Source organism: Aquarana catesbeiana, linkage group LG03, assembly GCF_042186555.1.
Source record: "Aquarana catesbeiana isolate 2022-GZ linkage group LG03, ASM4218655v1, whole genome shotgun sequence".
In the NCBI taxonomy this organism is placed as follows: domain Eukaryota; kingdom Metazoa; phylum Chordata; class Amphibia; order Anura; family Ranidae; genus Aquarana; species Aquarana catesbeiana.
In genome coordinates, this window is record NC_133326.1 from 675,371,712 (window position 1) to 675,399,620 (window position 27,909).

The window sequence follows — 27,909 nt, forward strand, 5'->3', positions numbered from 1 at the left end:
AGCCGTCCGAAAGGCTAATTTTATTGAAGAATAATCACATCACAAAAAGAAATTTGCAACGTTTCGGAGCCGGCAGGACCCCTTCGTGAGGCATGTGACGAAGGGGTCCTTTGCGGCTCTGAAATGTTGCACCTTCATTTTTGTGATGTGATCATTCTTCAATAAAAATAGCCTTTCGGGCGACTTTGGTGATCCATGGTGTCCTGGCAAATATGAACATTGGTGGGTGAAAAGACACGAGGAAATGGGTTCCTGACGGATTCTGAAAGAATTTGCAGAATAGTGGGCAGTTGTCCAGAGATTTCAAATGGCAGATCCAGTATACACCCTACTTGCTAAGTGACTGACAACCGGCATCTGACACCCCAGGTGAGAAGGACCAGAGAATATTTTAAAGAAAGAAAATGCTTGAAAACAACTTTTGACACTAATAGGTTAAAGTGTATATGAGATTCTAGTGGCTGGATTTAGAGTTATTTTAAGTGTTTCTGTAGTGGCAGGGTAACACAACCTGTGTTTGTTCATGTCACAGATATATATACTGCAACTGTATGGCAGTCAGCACTTCCACAGGAAGTTCTGTAACACTAAACAGTCTACACTCTGCGTCTTGGTCCGGGCTGGCATATACGCCACATGTGCTGGGTGAGTAATATCTCGTGGTTGAGGGTTTCAGCTATCCTTTGCAAACCTGCAAATGCATACCATGATAGATGTGGTGACTGATGACCTGTTTTTTTATTTATTTTTTGGACAGCGTCAGAATGTTTGTGTAGAGCCGGTGGGATGTGCAGCAATCATGGAAAATTAAAATGAAATCTCATTTGACTGGTGGTTAGTCTCAGTCTTAATTTCCCCTGTCCCTATTTTATTTCTAACTGGTCCTCTATTATTACTCTATTCTGCCCATTTCATTTAGAGGGACCGTCCATCCAAAACATATATTTCAGTGTTTGGTAGATGCTGGAGAATTATACCACAGCAGTTTCCTCTGCACATTTTCTGGGGGCCGTTGTGAGCCCATTCCCACTCTACCTCTAACATTTTTATTATGGAGAATGAAATAGGAGGAACTGTAACTCACAAAGGTGGACTAGAACACCCAAAATGTCCAATTAGATAGAACTATGGCAGGGAGATCCTTGGCATATAAGAAGACAGGGGCTGACTCAGCCCACCAAGCTCCACCTGTAAGTAAAATATCAATTTTGGATGGACTGGGATTTTAAAGAGTCGAGAGAAATGTCATGGTTAGTAGTTGTCAACTATCTGGAGATACTCCTGGAAGATTGCATCTCGAAAAAGATGTTCTTTCTCGTTTTGAAAAGTGTAGGTGGTTGCAGCACAAGAGAGATCAGTTTATTGGTCACATATAGGCAGGGAAGCCAGAAACGTTGCCGATAGGATTTATTTATGTGTAAATAATAAACTGAGCTCTTTCGTGCTTCAACCTTCTTGTTTTGTGTTTTTTTTTTTTTTTTGTTATTTCGGTGGTCACTGGAGATCCACCTGGTTGCATGTATGACTTTTGCTATTGGTGCTACATATATACCGTACCTGTTGGGCATGTGATGTGTGGGAATCTCTTGTAGTTCATCAATAAGTGCACTCCACCAGCAGAATCTATTGTGCTCCATACTTTAAGGTGCCAAGAAAAGGTGTTGTTGCTCAAAATGCCAAATGCCAAAATGTATTTTTCCACACATTATGGTATATTATAGGAACATACATCAGCAAGACAGTTTCCCTGTCCTTTATCATGTTCTTTTTTTTTTTTTGTAGTAATTTTAGTAAAGTAAAGTAATTTTTTTCTGCAATTTATTGTCCACCATTACTATTTTTTTTTAAACTTTTTTAGGAATATTTATTATATTTACAGAATATCTGTTTAATAAAAGAAAACAGGTTTATAAAACAAGTCAGTCTCATGAAAACCTCCACTATGCATAGAATCATGAACGCAGCTCTTCATGAATTTACAAAGGACGTCCAAAATTTTCCAGGCACCTGACTAACAGACTCATATTATTCAGATTATTTTTAGTTTTTACTTCTATTTTTTCTTGTTTTGGTCTGTTTTTACTAATAATAACCATAAAAAAATGATAAACGGGGTTAATTTTGCATCTTTGGTTGGATAATGGATATATATATATATATATATATATATATATATATATATATATATATATATGCAGTATCTCATTAAAGTGAGTACACCCCTCACATTTTTGTAAATATTTTATTATATCTTTTCATGTGACAACACTGAAGAAATGACACTTTGCAACAATGTAAAGTAGTGAGTGTACAGCTTGTATAACAGTGTAAATTTGCCGTCCTCTCAAAATAACTTAACACACAGCCATTAATGTCTAAACCGCTGGCAACAAAAGTAAGTAGCAAAGTGTCATTTCTTCAGTGTTGTCACATGAAAAGATATAATAAAATATTTACAAAAATGTGAGGGGTGTACTCACTTTTGTGAGATACTGTGTGTGTATATATATATATATATATATATATATATATACACACATACATGCATTTTTTGGTCACTATGGGTTTTTGTGGATCATGTGTGCGCTTTTCTTGCACATGAAATTTAATAGATCTCAACCTCCATGACCAGACTTATACGCACATGACATTTATTTCTTGTTTACAGGGCACTTATACTTATAATGACAATTGCGCGATCATGCTACACTGTAACCAAATGAAAATTTTATCTTTTTTTCCCACGCAAATAGAGCTTTCTTTTGGTGGTATTTAATCACCACTGGGTTTTTTTTTTTTTTTTTTTTTTTGCAAAACAAACAAAAGACTGAAAAATTTGAAAAAAAAACAAAACAAAATATTTTGTTATAAAATTTTGCAAACAGGTAATTTTTCTCCTTCACTGATGGGCACTGATGAGGAGGTCCTGATGGGCACTGATAGGCTGTACTGACGGGCACTGATGAGGCAGCACTAGTGGGTACTGATCAGGAGGCACTGATGAGGCTGCACTGATGGGTGGCATTAATGGGCACTGATAGGTGGCACTGATAGATGGCACTGGTAGGCACTAATCAGGAGGCACTGATGATGAGGCACTGATGGGCACTAATTTAAGGTGACCAGATTTTTAAAATGAAATCCGGGGACATATTTTTTTTTTTTTTACTAGTAATGGCAGCAATCGACGACTCTTTGCCCATCTCCGCTGCCGCCGACCCCACAGCCTGTCAAGTCTAAAGCCCCATACACACTATCAGATTTTCTGTTGAATTTTTCCTTCAGATTTACTGAAACCATATAATATGAGGTCAAACCTTAGGAGTTTCAATTTGTATGCAATCAGGCAGGCCCTTGCACTACACGGTTTTTGGTAAATCTGAAGACAAAAATCAGCAGAAAATCTGAGTGTGTATGGGGCTTTACTCTTCGGGCCCCGGCTACTATTGGGTGGGGATCAGAGGAAGATCACTCCACCAGGGAAGGCAAGGAGATAAGCAGGCAGGTGGCTGGCCGGGACTTGAGCCAAGGCAGAACATGCGAGTGGAGCTGAATGCACCTGAAACTGAAAAAATAGTCCCTCCGCTCCGACCAGCACATGATCATCAGAAAGGGGCAAAGATAATGGAAAAAAATAAACCCCCTTAAGGTAGTAGGAGCGGCAGAGGAGGGGGGGTGCAATTCAGATTTTTTTCTTTTTATTCTGCACGGGCTGTCTTTGAAATTGCCCCAGCCCCTGTTCAAACCCAATCTGGGGACAAAACTGGGGACAGACTTGGTCCGGGGACAGTGTCCTGAATCCGGGGACTGTCCCCAGAACCCGGGGATGTCTGGTCACCCTACACTAATTGGCAGCACTGATGGGTACTTACAGGTGGTACTGGTGGGCACTGATTAGCAGTACTGATGGGCACTGATAGATGGCACTGGAGGGCACTGATTAGCAGCACTGGTGGGCACTTAGGGTACCGATATCCCTGTTACAGAAGCAGATTACCGGCTTTATTCTTTTCTTCACTCTGACAGCTAAGATAGTTTTATATTTATTTATTACAGACATTTATATACAGTAGCATGGACAATTTATACACTGTGCATTCCCATCAGTTCCTTCCCACAGGAAGCTTACAATCTAACCTCCCTATGTCACATACTAGAGCCAATCTACCAGTATGTCTTTGGAATGCGGGAGGAAACCAATGCACCAACGGGGAGAACATGCAAACTGCCTGAGATTTAAACTGATGACCCCAGTGCTACAACACAGAAATGCTAACCACTATTTTAACCCCTTCCTGCCCAGTCATGGCATACCTTTAAAAGAGAAGTATGGGGTTTGTTTGTTTTTTAAGATTTGTACTTACCTAGGTTGATGCAGCCTCGGTCCGCCGGATCTAACACTAAGAACTGAGCGATTGAACACCGTTCTCAGAGCTCCCTGAGCAGGGAGATGGTCACTGTCAGTCACAGCTCTCTGCTCCGCCCCGGTCTCCTCGCTCACTGGATCGCTGGGCTGTGGAGGGGGCAGGCCGGCTCAGGCTCTCAGCGACTCCTGAGAGGCTGAGCCAAGTGCCGGTCCAGGCATGTGGGAGGATCCAGACCGTATGATTGTGATCCTTCCTGAGTCTGGACCGGCTCTGTGACTTGAGCCAACAGCGGGCTTCAGCCTGCTGTCTGCTGAAAATGGGTCAAAGGAGTGCAGACCGAACAGCACTTCTGTGATCCACAGGAGAAGTACAGGCAAACAAGCTTTGGCTGCATTACTTCTTTAACTGGGCTATTAACTGGGGATGGGGGGGGACAAGAAGGTCTCCTGATCATGTGACCACTGTGATTGACTGACGCAGTGGTCACATGATTGCGAGCATGTCCTGTTGGCTCCAGATCATTACTAGAGACTGGGAGCGGTCTTTGACAGCTCGGTCTCTGTGCTGGGAGCATGCAGTGAGTCTGTCAGCACAGAAACCTCTGCCACCCATGGATGCAAATGTGCGGCATGTGGGCATTAAAGCCTACCCTCGTTGCCGCCATTAACCACTTCAGCCCCGGAAGATTTGGCTGCTGAATGACCGGGCCATTTTTTGCGATTCGTCACTGCGTCACTTTTGCGCGGTCGTGCGACGCTGCACCCAAACAAAATTGACGTCCTTTTTTTCCCACAAATAGAGCTTTCTTTTGGTGGTATTTGATCACCTCTGCGTTTTTTTTATTTTTTGCGCTATAAACAAAAAAAAAGCGTCAATTTTGAAAAAAACGCGTTTTTTTTTTCTTTTTTGCTATAATAAATATCCCCAAAAATATATAAAAAAAACTATTTTTTTCCCTCAGTTTAGGCCGATATGGATTCTTCTACATATCTTTGGATAAAATAAAATCGCAATAAGTGTATATTGATTTGTTTGCGCAAAAGTTATAGCGTCTACAAAATAGGGGATAGATTTATAGCATTTTTATTATTATTCTTTTTTCTTACTAGTAATGGCGGCGATCTGAGATTTGTATTGGGACTGCGACATTATGGTGGCTACATCGGACACTTTTGACACATTTTTGGGACCATTGGCATTTATACAGCGATCAGTGCTATAAAAATGCATTGATTACTGTAAAAATGTCACTAGCAGGGAAGAGGTTAACAGCAGCCAATCCCCCGACGATGTCCTATCGTAACAAAAAGCGTAGGGCGGGCCTGTGATCGTGACGTCATCACGTTTGTCTCTCTGGAGATCGTAGTTTGATGATACAGCAACCAGCAGGCGGAGGAAGCTCGAGGAGATGCCGCTATTTTTGTTTACACAACGCACTAAAATCAGCTTTATCCTGTAAGTGCAATCTTTCTTGATCTTAATAAATCATTTTAGTACATACTGCACTATGGGTGCAATTCTTTTTTATGTCTCTGAGTGTTAAGGACCCAGCTGACCGGGACATCTGTATAGGTTTTTGGGAGACCCAATTCCCTGAGCTTGGTGAGACTGCCATTGCGGTCATTCCTGCGGGTAAGGAGACTACATACTCACGCTGGGTGTATAACCTGTTTGAAAGAAGGGCCCTTACTTTTTTCTTCACGGCGTTAAGTTGCTTCACTTGCATGGACATTTTTCATTTACTGTCACAACAATGTGGGACTTTGTTTGCTGAACATTTTATTTATTTTTTTTTTTTTTGTTTTTGCAATTGTATAATCCATATGAGTGATTCTTTTTGCATATTTTGGGATAATTTTTTTTTATGTGTGTTACCTCATATTTTGTGACACTTCACCTCAATATTTGTGACCTACATTATTCATTATTGTTATTTATAGTATTTGATATCTTTTTATTCTTATTCATATCACTTTTTCACTTGTATTGATTTATTGGACTGCTTTTGTCATTTCCCCTGTTTTGAGATATAGGGACTTTGCCTTAGTTTTCCACACATACTTTTCACCACTACTGAAGGTTAATTTATTCCGTTTTTTTCCTTTCACTTTTTGATCAACATATTTAGCGCTGCACCCACCCCATGTTTTTCACTGATTTGAGTTTAGTGTTTAGGACTTCTGGTGCTGGCAGCTTTACATATTTTATATCTTTTTCATTTTACAATTTTTATATATATTGTTTTCAAGCGCAGCGGTTTTTTTTTTTTACCATAGATTTATAGCATTTTTGTTATTATTATTTTTTTTTACTAGTAATGGCGGCGATCTGAGATTTTTATTGGGACTACGACTTTATGGTGGACACATCGGACACTTTTGACACATTTTTGGGACCATTGGCATTTATACAGCGATCAGTGCTATAAAAATGCATTGATTACTGTAAAAATGTCACTGGCAGGGAAGGGGTTAACCATTAGGGGGCGATCAAGGGGTTAACTGTGTTCCCTGTGTGTAGGGGGAGGGGACTGACTAGAGGAGTGACAGATCGTGGTTCCTCGCTAATAGGAACTCACGATCTGTCACTCCTCACAGAACAGAACAGGGATTTATGTGTTTACACACACATGTCCCTGTTCTGCCTCTTGTGCCCGCGATCGCTCGTGGCCGGCGGCCATCGCAACTGTAGGCCGCAAGCATGGGCACCCCCGCAGTGTAGCGGGTGCATGCGCGCACCTGCTATCCCAATCCCACGAGCCAATGTATAGCTATGACAGCTTGCGGGATCGTGGTGATCTGCCGCCGTATAATGACGGCGGCTGGTCCGGCAAGCGATTAATATGCATTACATGGGCAGCAAGGGGTTAAGATGCATTACATGGGCGGCAAGGGGTTAAAGCTAAACCCTGGCAGATTTAAATGCACACGATTTAATGAAAGTATGTATTAACTCATCATTAAAGTGATTGTAAACTTCAGACATGAAATATGAACAAAGCATATCCCTCTATAGTGTGTACTTGTCTCAATTAAGAGCGCTAAGGTGTCATTTCTGTCTGCTGCCTCGTTCCTCTGCTATCAGCATGAGTCACTTTTGACAAGTTTTCCTGACACCAAGACAAAAATGGTGACAGGGGAAGGACCTCCAGCTAATTGACAGCCTCAGCTCTGTTCCTGTGAGGTGTGTGGAGGGGGTGTGTCTCTTCCCTCCATTCAGGGTTTAGAGCTCTCCTCCCTGAGCTCTGCAGAGTGTAACATCAGCTCTTCGCCAGCTAGTTTTCAGAGCTGAGAGATCCCGAGTAAATTCTGCACTTTAAACAGATATAGAGAAGAGAGGACTGCAGATGAATAGGTACAACTTATGTTGTAGGATTTCATCTCTGTGAATCACCTGAGGCCAGTCACTTCACTGGGTATATGGAAGGGTTTGCAAATACTTTAAATGTATCTATCAAATTAGCAGTTATGGGTACCTGAATCTGCCTTGAAATCAGCCTCATGTAATCACCTATATCAGGGGGTCTCCAAACTTACCAAACACCAAACGCCAGTTTACTCTCTTAAGACTTTAGAGTGGCCAGACTGTGGCCATCAGGAGTACAAAATGACCCAGCATCAGTGAGACTAAACAATTCCCCATCATTGGTGTCAGTGGGAGGAATTGTGCCCCATCATTGGTGTCATTGAACCCAATTGTTGGTGTCATTGGGAGGAATTGTACCCCACCATTGGTGTCATTGGGAGGAACTGTGCCCCATCGTGGGTGTCATTGGGAGGAATTGTGGCCCATCCTTGGTGTCATTGGGAGGAATTGTGCCCAATTGTTGGTGTCATTGGAAGGAATTGTGCCCCATCGTTGGTGGCATTGGGAGGAATTGTGCCCACTCGTTGGTGCCATTGGGAGGAATTGTGCCCACTCATTGGTGTCATTGGGAGGAATTGTGGCCCATCGTTGGTGTTATTGGGAGGAATTGTGCTCATTCGTTGGTGCCATTGGGAGGAAATGTGCCCACTCGTTGGTGTCATTGGGAGGAATTGTGCCTCATCATTGGTGTCATTGGGAGGAATTGTGCCCAATTGTTGGTGTCATTGGAAGGAATTGTGCCCCATCGTTGGTGTCATTGGGAGGAATTGTGGCCCATCGTTGGTGTCATTGGGAGGAATTGTGCCTCATCATTGGTGTCATTGGGAGGAATTTTGCCCAATTGTTGGTGTCATTGGAAGGAATTGTGCCCCATCGTTGGTGTCATTGGGAGGAATTGTGGCCCATCGTTGGTGTCATTGGAAGGAATTGTGCCCTTCATTGGTATCAGTGAATAAAATAGCACCCCCAAGGGCCGGATAAAAGCAGGCAAAGGGCCGCATCTGGCCCCTAGTGCCACAGTTTGGAGATCACTGACCTATACAATAGGACTCAGAAGGTGGATGTAGGGGGGGGGGGGTTAAGGGTTGGTACTTTAAACCAAAAAGTACCCCATCGTTGGTGTCATTACAAGTGTCCTACATGCACATTAATATTTTAGTTTCATGTGAAGCCTGGCGTGCAGAGAGGAAACATGCTAGCTGTGGGAGAGTGAAGAGAGATTATCTCATCAGTCTGCTGCTGCTCCTTAATTGTCCAATCACAGACCGCTGGCATGGAGGTGACCAAGCTGTATTGCTTAACTGCAATTGAGAAAAGCAAAGGCTTTCACCTGTCTGTGCTGCATAAATCTCAGGAATGGCAGGATAAAAAAAAAAAATCCTTTGGGCATTTTATATTTGGTGTAATTTCCTTCTCTTAGCGTAACACAGAAATTTTGATACCTCCTTTTTTCTTTTGCTAGTGTCCAAACTTCCTGTAGGTGACAGCATATAAAAAACGGTGATCAAGTGTCGCGCACAATAAACCTGATGAACCACCACTGCGCTATGGTATTAATTCCACTGTAAAACCTGTAGCTGCCAACTTAAAAATATAATATGAAAACGTATTCTAAATAAATAAAATAGTGGCGCTATAAACACCATAAAAATCAAATAATGGTGAATAAAGTACTTATAAATTATAACCAGTGATGCAAAAAACAATAATGATTGAAAGTACTATAGCTGTACTAAACAGGCCATATACTAAGTGACCGTGGTGAGTGCTATATCTCTACCAAAACAACTCAATGATGTATGATCATAATCCTTGAAATAAAAAATACAAAATATATAAACATTTCTCTTAGTGACAAAAGAAAAATATACATAAAGGTCAAAACAACTGCAAATAGTTTGTGCAATGTTAAAGATGAAATACTAAAATAAAGTCTGTACCCAAAGGTGGATATCAAAAAGTGACTCTCAAACATAAATCTTCCTGTGTCAAAGACAACTCCTTCACCACACCGGCTGTGATTGTGATCCACTCATATGGAGCCGCACTCACCAGAAGATAATGCCTTGCACTCTCATGCTCGGCATATATGCAGTGATAAAGTGCCCAAAAGGGTTATCCAGACTGGATGGAGCTGCGTCCACAGCAGATGGAATTCTCTAGTTATTAGCACTCCTCACCAGGCAAAAAGGTATGTCAAAAATATCTTGTATTTCTGCAAATCCCAGGCTTAATTAATAGTAACAACAGAATGGCTCAGTAGCTGCAGGCTGCAGTCCTGTTTGAACTATTGAACTATTTGCAGTTGTTTTGACCTTTATGTATATTTTTCTTTTGCCACTAAGAGAAATGTTTATATATTTTGTATTTTTTATTTTAAGGATTATGATCATACATCATTGAGTTGTTTTGGTAGAGATATAGCACTCACCACGGTCACTTAGTATATGGCTGTTTAGTACAGCTATAGTACTTTCAATCATTATTTGTTTTTTATGTTTTTTGCATCACTGGTTATAATTTATAAGTACTTTATTCACCATTATTTGATTTTTATGGTGTTTATAGTGTTTATAGCGCCACTATTTTATTTATTTAGGTGACAGCATAGCCCAACAGTATCAGAACTGCTACTGTATATCCATTAATGAACGAGAAAGAAAATGGGATTTTTGTACTTCACATCAAAAACTGTTTATGGAGTCCATTAAGGGACACAGGAATTCTGATACTACTGAGTTATACTGCCACCTTCAGGAGGTTTGGACACTAGCAAAAAACAAGAGTATCAGAATTCCTGTGTCCCTCAATGGACTCCAGAAAATGGATTTTAGGGGAAAAACAAAAATCCGATTTTCTTTCTCGTTTGGTTAGGGGCACAGGAATTATCATACTCTTGGGTTATACTGTCCCTCGGGTAGATGTCATATGACGTCACTTACTTTGAGTGAAGATATCTGAATCATCCAGATACTGTATCTTTTTTTCAGGCGGCGACTCCCTCACATGTAAAAGCCATCATAGCGGCTGTTTGGCCGCTTGATGGCTTTTAAAGTTGTCAGAAAGAGATACCCCCCCCCCGCCTTCCAGTGCTTCTCCAGTCTCTCCTGTGCGATCGGGGAGCCGGAGAATGAATACACCACCAGCGGTGGATTACCATAGAGCTGGCGGCTCTATGACCCTCGGAGGCCTGAAGGGACGTTATGATGTCACTTCCGACTCTGGCAGATGTAAACACTGCCATTTTGCTGGAAAGCCTGAGATCGATTTATTTTTTATTTATTTTTTTAAGCTTTCCAGCATAGAGGAAAGATGTGGGGACTTATAGACCCCAGATCTCTCCATAAAAAGGACCTGTCATGCCCTATTCCTATTACAAGGGATGTTTTAAGGCTCCAATCACATCTCCACGTTCTAAATCGCGGATGGAATTGCCATGATTCCGCCCACGATTTGAAATAACGGCAAACACAATCTTGGGGCGCCTGTCGCCCAAAAGAAGCTCTTATACTTCTTTTGGGCGACAGAAGTTCTGCGATTCTGTTTGCACGATTTTACCGCGACGGTCGCCCGCTGAATCGCGGTAAAGTCGCGCCGCGATTGGTGTGCCTTGGAAGTCGCAGGGAGTTCATTCAGAATGTTTCAGAACGCGGAGATGTGAACAGACCCTACATTGTAGAGCTTGTAGAGTTGTAATAGGAATAAAAGTGATCAAAAACTAATACATTAAAGGGAAAATGTAAAAATTAAAAAATTAAATAAACAATAAAAAAAAAATAAAACCTTAAAGCGCCCCCCCATCCCCTCGTGCTCGCAAGCAGAAGCGAATTCATATGTAGGTCGCGTCCGCATATCTAAACAACGTTCAAACCACACATGTGAGGTTTCGCCGTGATCATTAGAGCGAGAGAAATACTTCTAGCACTAGACCTCCTCTGTAACTCTAAACTGTTAACCTGTAAAAATGTTTAAAGCGTCGCCTATGGAGATTTTTAAGTACTGTAGTTTTGGCGCCATTCCACGAGTGTGTGCAAACAAGCAAGCATGACATGTTAGGTATCTATTTAGTCAGCGTAACGTCATTTTTTTATACAAAACGCTGGGGTAAATATTGTGTATTGTGTTTTTTAAAATCATGAAAGTGTTTTTTTTTCAAAAATAAAAAAAAAATTGCGTTTGAAAAATTGGTGCGCAAATACCGTATGACATAAAAAATTACAGTGACCGACATTTTATTCTCTAGGGTCTCTGCTAAAAAAATATATAGAATGTTTGGGGGTTCTAAGTAATTTTCTAGCAAAAGAAAAAAAATGATGATTTTTACATGTAGGAGAGGAATGCCGGAATTGGCCTGGTATGGAACATTTCAGTGGCAGGTTTAGCTGTTTGCCTGGAGTTCAGCTTTAGACAACTATTTTCCATCGAACATGCAGGGTGATGACAAATGTGTCTTGATCCTATCTTTATCTAGAAAAATATTTGAGTATTCGTCTGACACCTCTGACAAGTGGTAGCCACATTTTGTTTTGTTTTTTTGTGATATCCACCTCCATCTACTGTATATATCCAGAAACACAGCAGATGCTCTGAAAGCAAAAAATCGGATCCGTTTACCTCCAGTAAATGGTAGTGTAATCAATTGTGGCCAGATTCAGCAGGATTTTCACAGTGCTAGTGGGCAGGACTGCAGTTTCTTATCTGATGAGTCTCTGCTCTGCCCCTTGCTCTTTTGCAGAACCAGAGAACACTTGACCAATGCTATTGCACATTCAGAACCAACTATAGGGAGTGGGTGAACCTAACTTAGAAAATGGGTGCCAGAAAGCAACTGTGTAATCTGTGTTTCAAAAGAAGGAAAAGTGGTGGCATAAAAATTGTAGTTTATTAGAAATACTTTAAAAACGAGGACACATCTTGAACACACATCTCCTCAAACGCATTTCGCTCACCTGTGCTTAGCCATTGCTAATCTGCGTTTCAGAATGATTTAAAGTGGTTGTAAAGGCTGAAGGATTTTAACGCTAATGCATTCTATGCATGAAGGTAAAAACCTGTGTGCAGCAGCAGCCCCCCACAGCCCCCCTAATACTCACCTGAGCCCCGTCCCAATCCAGTGATGTGCACAGGAGCTTTGTTTGTCCCAGGTATCTCTCTCCTCGTTGGGCTGAGACAGACTGCTGTCAATCACAGCCAGTGAGCCAATGGGGAGAGAGCAGGGGCGGGGCCAAACAACGACTCTATGGGGGTTATTTACAAAAGGCAAATCCACTTTGCACTACAAGTGAAAACTACAGGTGCGAAGCGCACTGGAAGTGCACTTGGAAGTGCAGTCGCTGTAAATCTGAGGGGTAGATCTGAAATGAGGGGAAGCTCTGCTGATTTTATCATCCAATCATGTGCAAGCTGAAATGCTGTTTTTTTATTATCCTTGCATGTCCCCCTCAGATCTACAGTGACTTTACTTCCAAGTGCACTTTCAGTGCAATTTCAAGTGCATTTTGCACTTGTAGTTTGCACTTGTAATGCAAAGAGGATTTGCCTTTCGTAAATAACCCCCTTCGTGTCTTATGGCCGCATGGAGCGGGGTGCACTTGATTTAAATCAAGTCGATTTAAATCATAATTTAAATTACTAGTTGATTTAAATCAACTCAATTTAAATCATATTTTTTTTTCAATCTTTATTTATTCATTTTCTTAGTGAACAAACAGACAAAACAAGACAAAATAAAACATCATACACATTGAAACAGAATAATGAGGCAGCTTCAAAATACACTCACATTACATATATGGTATAGTAGCTATCAATTCAAAATAACAAAAAATAAATAAATTGTCTCAGATGAGATCTAAACCATAACATTTAACAAATGAGCTATTCAGCAATAAACTCAAATCTCCCCATAAGCATTAGATGCCGTATTTGGCTTATCCAGCCACTTTGCCCAGACTTTATCAAACTTACTAGGACAGCCCCTATTCATATAGGTATCTCTATACAGTGGAAGATTATTATTTACCAATTGTTTCCAATATAGGAGCGTAGGAGATAAGAGCATAAGAGCATATAAGAGCATATAAGAGCGTAGGAGAAGAAGGTTTCTTCCAATATCCAATATAATGCCGCGTACACACGACCGGACTTTACAACATACTTTGCCCGGCGGACTTTGACGGACTTTCCGAATGAACAGACTTGCCTACACACGATCGACCAAAGTCTGACGGATTCGTACGTGATGACGTACGACTGGACTAAAACAAGGAAGTTCATAGCCAGTGGCCAATAGCTGCCCTAGCCTCGGTTTTTGTCCGTCGGACTAGCATACAGACGAGCGGACTTTTCGACCGGACTCGAGTCCGTCACAAAGTCCGCTTGAGCCCACACACGATCGAATTGTCCGTCGAAATCCGGTACGCCGGACCAAGTATGCCGTAAAGTCCGATCATGTGTACGTGGCATAAGAGCGTAGGAGAAGAAGGTTTCTTCCAATATCCAATATAAGAGCGTAGGAGAAGAAGGTTTCTTCCAATATCCAATATAAGAGCGTAGGAGAAGAAGGTTTCTTCCAATATCCAATATAAGAGTGTAGGAGAAGAAGGTTTCTTCCACTATCCAATATAAGAGCGTAGGAGAAGAAGGTTTCTTCCAATATCCAATATAAGACCGTAGGGGAAGAAGGTTTCTTCCAATATCCAATATAAGAATGTAGGAGAAGAAGGTTTCCTCCACTATCCAATATAAGAGCGTAGGAGAAGAAGGTTTCTTCCAATATCCAATATAAGAGCGTAGGAGAAAAAGGTTTCTTCCACTATCCAATATAAGAGCGTAGGAGAAGGTTTCTTCCAATATCCAATATAAGAGCGTAGGAGAAGAAGGTTTCTTCCAATATCCAATATAAGAGCGTAGGAGAAGAAGGTTTCTTCCAATATCCAATATAAAAGCGTAGGAGAAGAAGGTTTCTTCCAATATCCAATATAAGAGCGTAGGAGAAGAAGGTTTCTTCCAATATCCAATATAAAAGCGTAGGAGAAGAAGGTTTCTTCCAATATCCAATATAAAAGCGTAGGAGAAGAAGGTTTCTTCCAATACAAAGCAATAGCTTTTCTCGCATAAAATAATGTAGTATTAGCAAATACTCGCTCTGACACTGTGGGAAAAAAGAAACCAGACCCAACAAACATACAGACATTGAAACTGGTAAGGCAGCCGAGGTAATAGAATTTAACAAGTCTACCACTTCTTCAAAAAAATAGCTATATGTGGACAGGTCCAAAAAACCCCTGAACCGTTCCACATCGCCAACATTTAGAAGAGCACTCAGGACTTATCTTCTGAAGTCTGGATGATGTAAGATAAGCTCTATGTAACAATTTAAATCAGATCATGTGGTCTCTCAAAGACACCAAAGATCACAAGGAAAAATCCCACACACTCCTCCCAAAGGGCCTGGTATGGATTTGGGGGAGACCACTCTGTTTTTCCCCGATGTTTTTTTTTTTTACATTCAGCTGTCAGCGGGGAAGCCCACTGACAGCTGATGGCTCATTCATTGTTAAGGACGAGGCGGCCGGCTTCCCAGCCCCGCTCCCTAACAACCTATTGACTGAGCACTCTGTGGGCGAACATCCCGCCGAGCGCACAGAAAATCCGGGCGTTTGGCGAACACCCGAAGGGGCGAACGGCATAAGTTCGGCCCGAACCATTCGCCCATCCCCGACTGAAATTGCTTACTCACTGCACACTGTGAGAAGCTTAGAGGGTGCACTGGAAGCTGAAACAAATCAAATAGAGCCAGTCTCTCTGGCTTGAGGACGCCCAGCATCCCTCCAAAGCCTGACTGCCCCGGCCCACTCCTTTCATCGAATTTCAGTTGTTTCAGTCACGGAGGCTCATCAGCTCGTGTGAGTGTAAGGGTCCTTTCACACTGGGGCGGTTTGCAGGCGCTATTGCGCTAATAATAGCGCCTGCAAACCGATCCAAAAGTGCCGCTGCTTTGATTCCAGTGTGAAAGCACCGAGGGCTTTCACACTGGAGCGATGCGCTGGCAGGACGGTAAAAAAAGTCCTGCCAGCAGCATCTTCGGAGCGGTGAAGGAGCTGAGTGTATACCTCTCCTTTACCGCTCCTGCCCAATGAAATCAATGGGACGGCGCGGCTATACCGCCGGCAAAGCGTCTCTGCAGAGGCGCTTTACGGTGGTTTTTAACCCTTTCTCGACCGCTAGCGGGGGCTAAAACCCCCCCCGCTAGCGGCCGAATACCGACGGTAAAGCGCCGCTTACAATAGCGGCGCTTTACCGCCGACGCCACCCCCGCCTCAGTGTGAAAGGGCCCTTACCTAGGGCGGTCTGTTGTGTTTCAGATATGTACAGCCCCTTCCTCCAGCCATGATCTGACTGCATTGTATAGAGAAGTGCAGAGACCCAGTGATGGCAATAGCATGTTGATGAGGGGTGACCCAAAACGACAAAATTTAGGTGCCGCTAACGTAGAAAAGTAAAGTCCAACTAGAGCGCTGTGAGGGCCGGCAGGGACAGGGAACTCGTACTAGCTCCAAGCCGCAGATCCATGAGCCGCACATCATGAAGCAGTCCCATGTGCATGAAGTTAGATGAATGGCAGCCCCAGCGCAGACTCCAGCCAGGCCACACCCCCAACGCATTTTGCTCCGCCCCTCTGAGCTTTATCATCGAGATCAAGTTGATTAGGAGAGAGAAAAAAGCAAGGGAAATCAAAACATAAGCGGATTATTGCCAGCTTTAAAAGGTGGCAAACTGAATTTGAAGCCTTGAAATGCATAGTGCTGATCACAGCTTATCTGCTGAGCAATTTACCTTTCATCCAGGCATTGCTACAGTCAGGTGTACGCAGCCTATTGCATTAGGGTGTACACCCAAAATGTATTAAAGCATGGACAGTGTCAGTAGAGCCGAGGTTGGTGTCAGTAGGGTCGTGGACAGTGTCAGTAGCTTTTTATTTTTATTATTTAATTTTTTAATTTTTCACAATTTTTTTTAGGAGCCCCGTTCGGGGGGCTATGGTGCAATATCAGCAGGGGGAATCTGTGCCTCACGGGTTGATTAGGGTGTGCCCAGGCACACCCGGCACACCCCCCCCTGCGCTCGCCTATGGCTACAGTGAACCATAACACCCCCTCCCAGCCTTCACCTTTTGCTGGAAATCTGGGATCTTCTTTTGCTAACCTGCTTGCAATGCAGAAGAGGTGTTCCCACACATACCCACAAACAGAGACAGACATGGGGGGGGGAGAGGAAGTTACACAGAAGAAAGCAAGCCCACCGCATGTGTGAAGAGTTCTCAGCGCTCCGGCTGCACAGGATTACTGTACAAAGAACTGAATCAGCCTTCTGAATTCAGAGGATTTTCGCTTGCTGAAAAAAAAAAAAAATCGCTCTTTAACTTATCCTCAAAGGATTAATGTTTTATACATTTATGTAATAAAGTTCGATTATCTTTTTTAAACCTCTTCAGCCCCAGAAGCTTTACCCCCCTTCATGACCAGGCAATTTTTTGCGATACGGCACTGCATCACTTTAACTGACAAGTTCGATGTTGTACCAAAACGAAAAAATTGATTACCTTTTTTTCCCCACAAATTGAGCTTTCTTTTGGTGGTATTTGATCACCTCTGCAGTTTTTATTTTTTGCGCTATAAACAAAAAAAGAGCAACAATTTTGAAAAAAAAACCCAATATTTTTTACTTTTTGGTATAATAAATATCCAATACAAAAACAGTTTAGGCCAATATATATTCTTTTACATAATTTTGGTGAAAAAAACAAAACAAATCGCAATAAGCGTATATTGATTGGTTTGCGAAAAAGTTATAGCATCTACAAAATAGGGGATAGATTTATGGCATTTCTATTATTTATTATGATTTATTTATTTTTTACTAGTAATGGCAGCAATTTTTTTAGCAGAACTGTGACATTGTGGAGGACAAATCGGACACTTTTTTGGGACCAGTGACCTTTATACAGCGATCAGAGCTAAAAATAGCCTCTGATTACTGTATAAATGACACTGGCAGGGAAGGGGTTAACACTAGGGGGGCGATCAAGGGGTTAACTGTGTTCCCTGGGAGGTGTTTCTAACTGTGGGGGGGAGGGGACTGACTGGAGGAGGACAGAGAGATCGCTGTTCCTGATCACTAGGAACAGCAGATCTCTCTCTACTGCCCTGTCAGAACGGGGATCTGTTTGTTTACATTGACAGATCCCTGCCCTGGCTCTATGAAGAGAGATTACGGGTGGCTAGTGGACATCGCGGCCGCATGCATCGGCTCCAGCATCGTGCCGTGGGAGCGCGCACACGCCCCCTATTACTCTTAAAGTGGCCGATTTGCGCAGCCGTGCCAATCTGCCACAGTATAATGACGGCGGCTGGTCGGCAAGCAGTTAACTTATCCTCAAAGGATTCATGTTTTTATACATTTATGTAATAAAGTTTGATCATCTTTTTTTAACCTCTTCAGCCCCAGACAATTTACCCCCTTTCATGATCAGGCCATGTTTTGCGATACGGCACTGCATTACTTTAACTGACAATTGCGTGGTTGTGCGACGCTGTACCCAAATAAAATTTATGTCCTTTTTCTTCCCTCGCGAATAGAGCTTTCTTTTGGTGGTATTTGATCACCTCTGCGTTTTTTGGGTTTTTTTTTGCACTATAAACAAAAAAATGCCTTCTGTTGAAGTCGTGATGACGAAACGCATCAGGGCGTGACCTTACAAGGACCAGAAGTGACGTGTGCGTGTCACTACCAGGAAGGAATAGCCAGATATTATCAACACAGTGGATGCGGTGGATGGCAGACGACATTCCATACTGATTGGTGATAACACACAGTTTGTTTTTTCAACAAAATGCCTGTTACAATTTATATTGTGTAAGTGTATTTTTTAAGGGGGGGGGAGTAGTCTTGAATAAACTTTTAAAACGGTATCACGCTATGTGGAGCCTTTTTTTTACATGACTAAACCACCCTGGGCTGTTTGAGATTCCCTTTGGGGAATGTAAGCCCCTAGGGGAGTGGGTTTCACGTGGTGTGGACTCTGCTGAATGGTATTTGCCTATTAATGATTAAGTAGAATCCTTCACTTATCAATTGAACTGTCTCATCACCTATCAACATACTACTGATTTCCCATATGTTTTTACATGTGAATGCTGGTCATACTTCATTTAATTAAATGGAGCGCTGCTTTGAGTATGTGAACTTTGTCTATATGGACTAAGGACTTTTTTTACTTACGTGTATATTTATGTTTTATTTAACCACTTCAACCCCGCACCATTTAACCTGCACCATTTGTCTGCCCAAAGACCAGAGCACTTTTTGAGATTCGGCACTGCGTCGCTCTAACTGACAATTGCGCGGTCGTGCGACGTTGCTCCCAAACAAAATTGACGTGCTTTTTTCCCCCACAAATAGAGCTTTCTTTTGGTCGTATTTGATCACCTCTGCGGTTTTTATTTTTTGCGCTATAAATAAAAAAATAGCGTCAATTATGAAAAAAAAAACGCATTATTTTTTACTTTTTGCTATAATAAATATCCCCCCAAAAAAATATTTAAAAAAAAAAAAATTTCCTCAGTTTAGGCGATACGTATTCTTCTACATATTTTTGGTAAAAAAAAAATCGCAATAAGCGTTTATTGATTGGTTTGCGCAAAAGTTATAGCGTCTACAAAATAGGGGATAGTTTTATAGCATTTTTATAAATTTTTTTTTTTTTTTACTAGTAATGGCGATGATCAGCGATATTTATCATGACTCCGACATTATGGCGGACAGATCGGACACTTTTGGCGTGATTTTGGGACCATTCACATTTATACAGCGCTCAGTGCAATTAAAAATGCATTGATTACTGTGTAACTGGCAGTGAAGGGGTTAAGTGTGTCCTAGGGAGTAATTCTAACGGTGGGGGGATGGGCTATGAGTGACACGACACCGATCACTGATCCTGATTACAGGGAGCATTGATCAGTGTTCTGTCACTAGGCAGAACGGGGAAATGCTTGTTTACATCAGCATTGCACCGTTTTTCCTCTCCATGAGACGATCGCGGGTATCCCTGCGGACATCGGGTTCGCGGGACCCGCGATCACACTCACGGAGGCCGCGGCGGGTGCGTGCGCCAGCAAACCGCTTGTTAAAGGGCAACGCACAGGTACGTTAATCTGCCTTACGCGCCCTTCTGCCGACATATATCAGCTTAAGCCAGTCGGCAAGTGGCTGCTTTTATGTACATAGACTTACGTCATATACATTATATATATGTTTTCTACATATATGTTTTGGGAACTTCATTTTTTTATGAGAGCTGAGTGGTGCAATTAGGCCTTTTTAGACAATGAGATAATTACTATAAACAAAAAAAGACCGACAATTTTGAAAAAAAAACAAACAAAAAACAATATTTTTTACTTTTTGCTATAAAACCCATCCAATAAATTAAAAAAAAAAATCAAATTTATTCATCAATTTAGACCAGTATGTATTCTGCTACATGTTTTTGGTAAAAAAAATCCCAATAATCGTATATTAATTGGTTTGTTATAGCGTCTACAAACTATGGGATATATTTAGAGAATTTTTATTTATTTTTATTACTAGTAATGGCAGCGATCAGCGATTTTTAGCGGGACTGCGACATTGCAACGGACAAATCTGACACTAAGTGACACTTTTTTGGGGACCAGTGACACCAATACAGTGATCAGTGCTCAATAAATGCACTGTCACTGTACTAATGACACTGGCTGGGACGGGGGTTAACATCAGGGGTGATCAAAGGGTTAACTGTGTTTCCTGGGTGTGCTTGCTAACTGTGTGGGGGATGGTTTAACTGTAGGATGACAGAGAAACCTGTTCCTGCTTAGCAGAAACACAAGATCTTTGTCTTCCTTACTAGCAGAACGGTGATCTGCCTTGTTTACATTTGGGGCTGGAGCCCATAGCAGTGATCACTTTTTGCAGGCATGGGGGGAGGGCGGTGGTAAGCAATTTTTTGCAGGCAATTTGTCGGGGCAATGGCTGGTGTTGGCATTTCAATCATCACGGCACCATGGTTGATATGGTGTCAGGGTGATTGAAGCGCGTTATTTCTATTGTTACATTGTAATGTATAATGAAGTGGTTCAGCAGCGCGGTTCAGTTCTGGGAGGGCTTCTGTTGACGTCCTCCTAAAACCATACTCACTGTGGTGCACACCCAGCTCACTCTGTGATCGCCATGTCCTTATGACACAGCTGATCACAGATTGGGGTAAAGAGCCAATCACAGCAGCTCTTTACCACGTGATCAGCTGTGTCCAATCACAACTGACCATGATGTAAACACACTTGGCGGTTATCGGCATTCCTTTCCTCACACTGTCACAGCGCGAGGAGAGGAGTAGTAAACGGCTTGTGTGAAAGGGGACATCTGCACTGATCAGGGCACTAATCATCAGTGCCCATCAGTGAAGGCAAAAAAAATACCTGCTTGCAGATAAAAATGTCATTTGGGTACAGTGTTACAATGACTGCACAATTGTCATTGAAAATGTGACAGCGCTGAAAGCTGACAATTGTCCTGGGCAGGAAAGGGGTGAAAATGCCCAGTTAAGCGGTTAAACCTGCAGGGGGTCCAGCATTTTCATTTAAAAAAAAAAAACACTTTAGGCCTGGGTCCCATCTTTACGGGTTTGCAGCGCACGTTTGTGCAGGCATGGCAGACTATTCATTTGAATGGGCTGCTGCGCCTGCATTTTCTGCAGAAAAATGCAGCAGACTTTCCACTTTGCGATTTCCCTGCAGTTCAATTTTAGGTGTGTGGGGGTGCCATTGTGTTTTTTTAAACAGCAGCATTTTGTGACTCTGGGTGTGGGAATTGCTGCAATTCCTGCAAACGCTGCTGTTTACAAAAAAAAAATCCTAATGGCACCCCCATGCATCTAAAAATGCTGTGCGTTTGTGGGTACGGGACCTCCATGGGAAATTGCACGGTGCAAAAAGCACCATGCGTTTTCAAGGCCGCTGCATTTTTAAAATGCTGTATGCACCTTTTCTCTGCAGGAAATGCAGTATTGGCAGCCGCCATCCCAGCGCAAACGCGGGCCGCAAACCCGCATTGATGGGAACCAGGCCTAAAGGAAGCCCATCAAGCAGTGTTTTTTTTTTCACTATGTCTATGTATGGAAGATGTGCCAGTAGCACTGGTGGTCCATGCTAGTGCTCCAATTGGTGAACAGTTCAGCCACAGCCAAATCAGGATTTTGTCCACACTCACAGGCAGACAATTTGGGGAGAAGGACCTACCTGGTCCTGGCCAGCCGAGCTTACCATCCGCTGGCTCTCAGCACTTCGGGCACCTGCTCCCTCTAATGCCGCGTACACACGAGCTGACTTTTCGACCGGACTGGTCCATGGTCCGTGTGTGGGTTTCATCGGACCTGCAGCGGACTTTTTCGGTCAAAAATCTGACGGACTTTAAATTTGGAACATGTTTCAAATCTTTACGTCGGAACGCTGCCAGACCCAGTTCCTATCGAAAAGTCCGCTCGTCTGTATGCTAGTCCAACGGACGAAAACCGACGCTAGGGCAGCTATTGGCTACTGGCTATCAAATTCCTCACTTTAGTCCGGTCGTACGTCATCACGTACGAATCCATTGGACTTTGGTGTGATCGAGTGTAGGCAAGTCTATTTGTTCGGAAAGTCCGTTGAAAGTCTGTCGGATGGACCATCAGACCACTCCGTTCGAAAAGTCTGCTCGTGTGTACGCGGCATAACACCGATCCCAGCTCCAAAGCCTCTGGCTCTCACCACCACTGCCGGCTGCCGTTATGCTGTTGGGGTGTACCACGCCTTGTCGAGGTTCCCATTGTGGTATGTAAGCTATAGATTTGTATGAACTTGTGCTGCCAGTCATGGATTTATTACCTTTTGTGGATTATTGCTACCACATGTGGATTCACTGCCAGTTATGGACTCAGTTATGGACTTTTAATGGCCTTTACCACCTAATTCAGGTATGACTACCTCATGGGGCACTATATCAAAGGCATAGAGAACTTCGTAAGGAATGTGATGGAAATGTTATCAAGTATTGCTCAAATGTCTCATTCAACTACTTCAGAAAAAAAAAGTTATTGTTCATGGAAACTGCCTGAACTGAAGTCCCTCAAGGAGTGCATGTAAGGCATATCAAATGAACAGGGTTTAAAGTAAGGGACTAAAGTTAAGTTAGAGAAGATACAGTACACAAGTCTAACAAGCAGAAAAGTTGTCCTAAGGAGGCTATATTACCATTGCTAAAGACTACAGTGTTCGTGTCCCTTGCTAAATCAACCTACCAGCCAGGAAACGGGTGACATGGCAAAGGTGACGAATACTTTGTAGTGAAGGGATGTTATGCTTGGCCCCTTCACTAGCGAACTTGTAACCGCTAGGAAGGAAACGGCTGTTTCATAACGACAGCTTGCCTCGTCTCTGAGAAATTTCCCCAGACAATCAGCAGCAAGAGGAACGCAGAGGAAGGGGTACATGTCTCCTCTTGCCACTGCTTGTATCTGGAAAGTGACAAATGAAAAGCTATCACTATGACGCTCCCATCTCCTTCCTAGCTGTTAGCTTGGCCACGGCAGGAGTGGAGGAGGTGCAGTTGGGCTTTGGTAAAGCACAATTTGTGTGTGAAACATGTAAGCCGTGTCTCCCTTGCTTGTACATGTAGTGCTCCTCATGTTCTTCATGGTTTTATGTGAATAAAGGAATTTGGATCTCAGTTTGGTGTGCAGCCCTCCGGACTTTCCTTTCATTATTGCTTCAGCTGTGACTGGGTGAGCACCCTGCATTGAGGAGATCATACTGTTGGAGCCGGCTCAAATGTGAACAGCGTGGACCTCTTGTTTGTTGTAACTCAAAATGGTACTCAGTAGTTTGTATGGTCCCCATGTGCTTGTATGCATGCCTGACAATATTGGAACATGCTCCTAATTAAACGACAGATGGTGTCATGGGGTATTTCCTCACAGATCTGGACCAGGGCATCACTGAGCTCCTCAACAGACTGAGGTGCAACCTGGCGGTGTCAGATGGACTGAAACATAATGTCCCGGCGGTGTTCTATTGGATTTAGGTCAGGTGAGCGTGGGGGCCATTCAGAGGTATCAATTCCTTCATCCTCCATGGCCTGGCTGTATACTCTCGCCACATGAGGCTGAGCATTGTCATGCACCAGGAGGAACCCAGAACCCACTGCACCAGTGCAGGTTCTGACAATGGGTCCAAGGATATTATCCCGATACCTAATGGCAGTCAGGGTGCCATTGTCTAGCCTGTAGAGGTCTTTGCGTCCCTCCATGGATATGCCTCCCCAGACCATCACTGACCCACCACCATTTTGAACGATGTTACATGCAGCATAACATTCTCCGCAGCTTCTCCAAAACCTTTCACGTCTGTCACATGTGCTCAGGGTGAACCTGCTCTCATCTGTGAAAACCACAGGGCGCCAGTGGCAGACTTGCCAATTCTGGTGTTCAATGGCAAATGCTAATCTCGCTCTACGGTGACGGGCAGTGAACACAGGGCCCACTAGAGGACATCAGGCCCTCAGGCCACCCTCATGAAGTCTGATTGTTTGGTCAGAGACATTCACACCAGTGGCTGCTGGAGGTCATTTTGTAGGGCTCTAACAGTGCTCATCCTGTTCCCCCTTGCACAAAGGAGCAGATACCGGTCCTGCTGTTGGGTTAAGGACCTTCTACATCCCTATTCAGCTCTCTTAGAGTAACTGCCTCTCTCCTGGAATCTCCTCCATGCTCTTGAGACTGTGCTGGGAGACACAGCAAACCTTTTGACAATGGCACGTATTGATGTGCCATCCTGGAGGAGTTGGACTGCCTGTCCAACCTCTATAAGGTCCAGGTATCGCCTCATGCTACCAGTAGTGACACTGACCCTAGCCAAATGCTAAACTAGTGAAAAACAGAAAAGATAAGTAGGGAGCAAAAATGTCTGTGGCCTCCACCTGTAAAACCATTCCTGTTTTGGAGGTCGTTTCATTGTTGCCCATCTACTGCACCTGTTGTTAATTTCATTAACACCCAAGCAGCTGAAACTGATTAACAACACCCTCTGCTACTTAACTGACCAAATCAATATCCCCGGAGTTTAAGTGACTTGATGGTATACTCTGATTAAAAAGCGTTCCTTTCATTTTTTTGAGCAGTGTATATATAAATAATGCTAGATCTTATTTAAAGTGGTTATAAACTCTGTTACAGGCATACCCCACTTTTAAGTACACAATGGGGTTTATTTACTAAAGCTGGAAAGTGCAAAATCAGGCTCACTTCTGCATAGAAACCAATGAGCTTCTAACCCCAGCTTGTTCAATTAAGCTTTGGTTATAAAACCTGGAGGCTCATTGGTTTCTATGCAGAAGTGAGCCTGATTTTGCACTTTCCAGCTTTAGTAAATAAACCCCATTGCGTACTTAAAAGTGGGGTATGCCTGTACACCACTTTTACCTACAGGTAAGCCTATAACAAGGCTTAGGTACCGTGAATATCTCCTAAACTTACACAGTTTAGGAGATATTCAGTATATGCGCTGCTGCCGTCGTCATTGGCGCAGGCCCGCTGGTGCCATTTCTTCAGGACTCGTGCCGTGACCGGCGGCTCTTGCATGTGCTCGGGAGTGACGTCATCGCGGCTCCGGCCAATCACAGCCCCAGAGCCGCGAACCCGCAGGTAACTCCGGTGGAAGATGCCGGCCGTGCACTCGGAGTGCCGACGTCTATTCAGGGCATCTTTCTGAGGTAAATATTTCACAATGAGCTACTATGCAATGCATAGTAGCTCATTATGCCTTTGTCTTACAGGGTTTGTAATTTTTTTTTTTTTTTGTTGCTTTTTTCGGAGGTTTACAACCTCTTTAAGTTGCAGCTAACACAAGACTGCACATCAAAGTTACATAAATAGTACATTTCCAGTACAGTTATGAGTAATTTTATACAGTTGTGAACTTTACAGTTGTTTTAGGCGTTTGGTCCTTTGAATGTAGCTGACATATTGCGTGGGTAAGCACTAAACTGAAAGCGGTAGCTGATGATGCAAAGTGAAATAGTGGGATGGTAGTATTATGAAAACAGAGAGCGGAAACAAGGAGTGAGAATAGAAATGTGAACCATTTTTGTGGGCTATGTTGTACAGTGGTGATGTTCAGTCAGTGCTTATGGGGAAGGGTCACCTTAGTGACTGGCAGCACTCTACACCCTACCACAGTGCCCTCAGTGCCCATTTCCTCATGTTCAGGACACATTTTTGTTACTGCATAATGTAAAAAAAAAACCCAAAACATAATATTTTAAGTGAGAACACCTTTAAGTTGCATTAGGTTGTAAGTTTAGTTGTTATATTTGATGCGTGTGTGTTTTATTCGTTTTGCTGTTCCATGTTTGTACAGTTTATATTCAATTTATAGGTGTGCCCTGTAGTGCCAACCTTTGTGCCAGACTCCCAACCGTTCCGAAAATTGTGAAACGTCCATAAAGAAATCAGGATTGTTGCGGTCTGCACAGCCCATTACCACTTAAAGCGGGGGTCCACCTATCTATCGTTTTTTTTTTTTTTTTTTTTAGTTCATTCACAAACTTTTCTTCTCAGCATTACATACTCACATATTGTGTGTAATATGTCCGCCTGTGTCAGATTTCGTCGGTAAGAATAACTTATATTATTCACTGCAGGCGGTTTCCATCTTCATTGTGGGCATTTGAAGCCAACAAGCATTTATTTCCTGGATGTGGTGAATGCTGTGCTCCCAGCATTCACCGCTCATTCCCGCACATGCTCAGTGGCATCCTAGGAAGCCTGAGACTAGCTCCCAGGAGTCTGGGAGAGGCTAGAAACACGCCTACTCCCACGGGAGGAGAACCAGGAAGTGCAAAGAAGAATAGAAAAATAAAAGGTAATTACGGCGATTTAAATTTTTTTAAACGGCATGTCAGCATCTAGACAAGGAAGAGAATACATACAGATATTGTTCAAAATTTGGGTGGAACCCCGCTTTAAGGACCGGGCCTCTTTTTTAGATGTGTTATTTACAAGTTACAAACAGTTTTTTTTTGCTAGAAAATGACTTAGAACCCCCAAACATTATACATTTTTTTTTTCTAACACCCTAGAGAATAAAATGGCGGTCGTTGCAATACTTTCTCTCACACCGTATTTGCGCAGCGGTCTTTCAAGCGCACCTTTTTTTTTTAAAAGTACACTTTTTTGAATAAAAAAATAAGACAACAGTAAAATTAGCCCAATTTTTTTTTATATTGTGAAAGATAATGTTACGCCGAGTAAATTGATACCCAACATGTCACGCTTCAAAATTGCGCCCGCTCGTGGAATGGCGACAAACTTTTACCCTTAAAAATCTCCATAGGCGACATTTAAAAAATTCTACAGGTTGCAGGTTTTGAGTTACAGAGGAGGTCTAGGGATAGAATTATTGCTCTCGGTCTACCGATCGTGGCGATACCTCACATGTGTGGTTTGAACATTGTTTTCATATGGGGGCGCTACTCACGTATGCGTTCGCTTTTGCACATGAGCTCGATGGGATGGGGTGCGTTTAAACATTTTTTTTTATTATTATTTATTTTACATTTTATTTTTTATTTTTACACTGTTTAAAAAAAAAAAATTGTGTCACTTTTTGTAAACATTCCTTGTAACAGAAAAAAGCATGACAGGACTTCCTAAATATGATATCTGGGGTCAAAAAGACCTCAGATCACATATTTTCACTAAATTGCCATTAAAAAAAAAAAAAAAGGCCCTTTAAGAGCTATGGGCAGAAGTGACGTTTTGACGTCGCTTCCACCCTGCAGTGTCATGGAGACCGGTGGGGGCCATTTTCCCCTCACTCGTCTCCATGCACAGCCAGAAGAAGGACCGGATCGCCCCCGCCGCTGCCAATGGCTCCGGTAAGCCGGGGAGGCCACCAGATCGTGGCCGATCAAAGTGATCTTGCGGCGAATCCACCGTATAGACCACTCTTATCTTGTACTGGACTGCCTGACGAACACAGCGATACCAGGGTTATGGCAGCTAGCTGCTGCCATAACAACGATATCTGTCCTCAAAGTGAGGACA

General features: G+C 42.8%; 1 protein-coding gene across 3 annotated transcripts in view; it reads left to right on the plus strand.

The window, feature by feature from the left end:
• Positions 1 to 528: 528 nt before the first annotated feature.
• Positions 529 to 27,909, plus strand: part of LOC141133493 (lysophosphatidic acid receptor 6-like) — a 59,350-nt gene continuing 31,969 nt past the window's right edge. The window contains exons 1-2 of one of the 3 annotated variants that reach the window (XM_073622896.1): positions 564 to 645; positions 9,680 to 9,924. The gene's annotated coding sequence lies outside the window, so the exon portion shown is untranslated. Of the gene's footprint in view, positions 646 to 9,679; positions 9,925 to 27,909 lie in introns of all 3 variants that reach the window. The other 2 variants (XM_073622895.1, XM_073622897.1) reach the window with 2 other exon arrangements.